At 40.7% G+C, this 4,289-nt stretch overlaps 1 protein-coding gene across 1 annotated transcript in view; it reads right to left on the bottom strand.

The window, feature by feature from the left end:
• GPD2 (glycerol-3-phosphate dehydrogenase 2) overlaps positions 1-4,289 on the bottom strand; it is a 100,557-nt gene that overhangs the window by 95,338 nt on the left and 930 nt on the right. The window lies entirely within an intron of this gene.

Genomic DNA, 4,289 nt, shown 5'->3' with positions numbered 1-4,289 from the left:
AAGGTGATGAGGCTGAGAGAATTTAATAATTTTTTCCCACAATCACTTAGTGTTTAAGAAGCAGTGTTAGATACAGGCAGCCTGCAAAAACTGCATCAAAGACCATGCTCTGGTCCTCTGTTATGTTGCTCAGGAATAACACATCAATCACTGGAATCTCTCACTTCCTTGATCTTAATACCACTCCTTACACGGATAAAAGACCTTAATTTCCATACTTCTAAGCCCACTCCCTGGCCTATGTCTAGTGCAAAAAAGAAAAGACTTTCACATCCGGGCTTTGAGAAAGCTCTTAGTGGTTCTCAGGTTCCACCTCGGGGTTGGCTCACAAAGCCCACCACACCTCCAGAGTGAGTAATGGAAGGAACAAGCCCCGTAAGTGTTACGTGAGAGGGCCCACCCTCAGACCTAAATAGGTCTTGGTTACATCAGCCATACCACTGGGGTTGAAAAGAAACCCACACTATCACACCAATGTTTCCAGTTAGGACCTAGCAGGTATGAAATAAATGTTCAGCTTTTTTAAACAGTTTTTCGAAAAGTGCTTTTGTCTATTATAAAAAGTCAAGAGCCTAGGGGGCACCTCATTAAATCCTTGCACTCCCACCCTATCTTCACCTCCATTCTCTTCCTGGCTAACTCCATTCTTCCCACCCCCCTGAGAGCCCTCAGGCAGCCCTGACTTTTACACTCTCCACTCTGCCCCTCTGCCACTAAGGTAGTTCAGTGGCTTAAAAATACCCAAGGCCCTCACTCCTAATATAAACCCTCCTATTCATCAGCTCCATTCTCCTATCAGCTTGGAATTAGAAGAAGAAAGAGGAAAAAAAAGTTCTCCCATGAAGTATGAAGTAACCCTTTTCTTTCACTAGATATTAAAGAATCACCAGCAGAACGTTCTGTACTGAGAGGAAGATTGGATGTCTTCTAAGTCCCTTCCCATTAACAGTTTATTATTAAACAGACATATACTAAATAGGAAGTGACAAATGCCTTGCTCCTGAAAATCTGCACACCACTGCAGAAGTAGTTTGCTTGCTGCATCCCCGGTGGGACTTAAGAGAGAGATGGGATGTGTATACCCAGCCTCCTGTCCCTTGACATATGGCTGATCTGGGGAGAGGAAAAATCAAGAAGTTTTTGTGGAAACTTAGTCACCTACTTATGGGTGAGGAAATAAAAGAAGCGGGGAAATGAACAGAAAGCCTCTTCAAGACCACTCAACCGCTGCACGCGTAACGGAGCGGGGCCAGGAATGGGGATGCAGTGTGGCCACAAACCTCCTCCCCTGCAGGTGGTCACAGTCAAAAGTCAGCCACCATTCATCTTCTTTTCTCTATCAGTTTCCTCACCGGAATTGAAGATTTAGTTTGCTTAGTTCCCAAAGAAAATATAATAATGATAATAATAGCTCTCTCCTTACCTTGTGATCTCCATCCCTTCTAAATCTGACTTCATTTATCTCAAAAGAAAAAAAAAATCTCTAGGCCTCACCTGAGTCAACAGTATACACTAGTCACCATTGAAAAACATAATAGAAATGTAATCAATGTGCTTGTAAGAAGGAAAGCCATACTACAAAGTAAAGTGAGACCAAAATATCATTGTTATTACCTCTAACCCTCAACCTGCCCCCAGGATTGCCAGCATCTGCACAAATGTCTCTCTCTCCTCACCTATTCAAGCAACTGGGTACAAGGTAAGTAAACCACCTCTTACTCAATTTCATTGTGTTTTCTGTTCAATTAAACAAAGAAAATTAGTATATGTCATAGTTTCCCTTCTAAAAATTCTTTCCCTTGCAAATATAAGCTAATTTAACCAACTTGGCACCTGAACACTTATGGAAGTATGCCATCACCAAACCAAGTGTGCTTCAACCAAAGCTTCAACCAAGCTTTTAGAATCTCCCATTTGTATTTTGAATACAACCCCCGTCTGCATTTTAGAAAGGAAGCTTTGTACTGGGAATACCAAACGACCACAAGCTAGGGGGCAAGGGAGACAAACATGTGGGTACAGAAATGCCAGCAAAATGTGCCTGAGCTTAAAGTCAAGCGACAGCTTTCCCAGGCATCAGCATCTTGGGCTTTCAACACCAACTTACTCTTAAAGGAGGAGGACTTTTTGTCAGTTGGAATCATCTTAGAAAACTGAAATATATTTATAAAATGGATGTCAAGGGGGAGGTTTTTATTGACTATTAAAGTCAGGAAAATGTTCCTGCCCAGGATGGCTCTGATGGGCAGATATTTTCTGAGAAAGGACAGCTGAGGCCTCTGGTCATTTTATGTCAATGGCTCAATGAGTTGGTCTCCTTTTCCCCCTTGTTCCCTCCCCATGATTCTCTCTCCCTTTTTTGCAATCCCTACGGCTACATCTCAACCTGCTACCCAAAATATGCTCATGGCAGTGGCTTAAAGGGACAGGAATCACCACAAAAGATTGCACACACGTGGATGCATATCATATGCAACTCATTGACTGAAGATGCCTATGGTGATTTTTCTCAAAAAGACTTGTCAGCTTAAAATTATAAATGACTTCAACTGCTGATATCTGTTTCATTTTGGCTATTAGGTGGTCAGGATGTCTAATATAGGAAGGGGAAAATGATCAAATGTCCCAGAAATCAACAGACCCTTGTTTGCCTTTTATTTTAATGATTAAAATTCACTTCTAACTGAAGACAGTACCAACTGTTTGTTCTATCCTTTGAAATTAAAAAGAAATCAAACATTAAAAAAAAAAAACATATTACCCCGGTACAAAGTTAAGTTATAAGCTCTGAGGTAGAACATGCTTACTGTGCTTAAGTAATAAACCATGTACAAATTTAGCAACAACTCATCATATTAAATGTCGTTACCTTTGACACTGGCATTTTCCAGTATCATTACAGATAGCACTGGTTAAGGATGGCAGAAGTAATCAAATCCATTAAAGCCCAAGTCTCAAACAAAACTGCACTTCTGAAATAGCCTCCACAGCCTGCTCTGTACCTACAGTGCTCTCTCTCCTGGCTCCTAGCTCCCAGCTTGTGCTCATTTGATATTCCCAGCACAAAACTTCCCTTCTAAAATGCAGATGGGGATTGTATTCTAAATACAAACAGGTTGATTCTCAGAGCTGATCAATGGTTAAAGCACATTTGGTGACTGAACAGTTCTGTAAGGGTTCAGGTACCAAGTCGGTTACATTAGCTCATATTTACAAGGGAAAGAATAGAAGGAAAACTATCACATATAATTTTTTTTTGTCTTTTCACATTCACTTTTAAGGAACCAAGACAACATTTTAAAAGAAAGTGGTTTGCATCAAAAATTATCAATGGGTAAAGTTAAGTTTCAGTAACAACTTATGCAATTAATAATACCTGTAACATGTACTCCTGGGGGAACCTTAAGGTAATGTGCTCAAAGTTAAGAATGAAAAAGACTAATTAATCTGTTGAACATGGTCCATCTTTAGGAGGAAGCACTAAAAATAAGTCTTAAAAATAACTAGCTGTGGCTCAGTGGTTGAGTGTTGACCTCGGAAGCAGGAAATCATGATTCCATCCCAGGGCATGTGGCCAGGATGCAGGCTTGATCCCCAGTAGGGGGCGTGCGGGAGGCAGCCGATCAATGATTCTCTATCATCATTGATGTTTCCATCTCTCCCTCTCCCTTCCTCTCAGAAATCAATAAAAATATGTATATTTTTAAAAACTATAAGCCAGCAAATTGATTTTTCTTAATATGTGCTTTTAAAGTGCTATTTCCCATTCAGGACATAGGACTCCAAGCCGAGGCTGGCTCCTCCGCCTGATAGCTGAAAGCAACCAAAACAACAAATGTAAGACAACCAGGGCTTAAAGGTTATCACAAAAAGTGTAAAAACGAGTAGTTCATAGATAACCCAGCCACAAATAGCTTCCCACATTCCTGCATCTCCATCTTTGCTTAGAGAATGCACCACCCAAAAACAAAAGAAAGAGAGCGCACCACCCAGCTGGTATCACAAAGTATCCTTAGGTCCTGGGGGACTTATACTGACTACTGAGGTGGCTACCAGCATTTCAACACAGAAAAAAAAGCAAAACCATTCACCAAAATTATTTCTTAGCATTAATGTAAACTATAGGAAGGCATAGTTATGGTGCCTTTTTTCTCCAAAGAGGAAAAAATAAAATAAAAATCAACTGAACACTTTAAATTATTTGGAAACTTCATACTGCGGACGAAAGGCGCCACATGCTGACCTGACAAGCTCAGGGGAGGCCTGCATGGCAGTCTTGCAAATTTAGA

The sequence above is a fragment of the Myotis davidii genome, unplaced genomic scaffold (genome assembly GCF_000327345.1).
Source record: "Myotis davidii unplaced genomic scaffold, ASM32734v1 scaffold433, whole genome shotgun sequence".
In the NCBI taxonomy this organism is placed as follows: Eukaryota; Metazoa; Chordata; class Mammalia; order Chiroptera; family Vespertilionidae; genus Myotis; species Myotis davidii.
The sequence above is the reverse complement of the archived record's forward strand: the minus strand, read 5'-3'. Positions and strand labels throughout refer to the sequence as shown.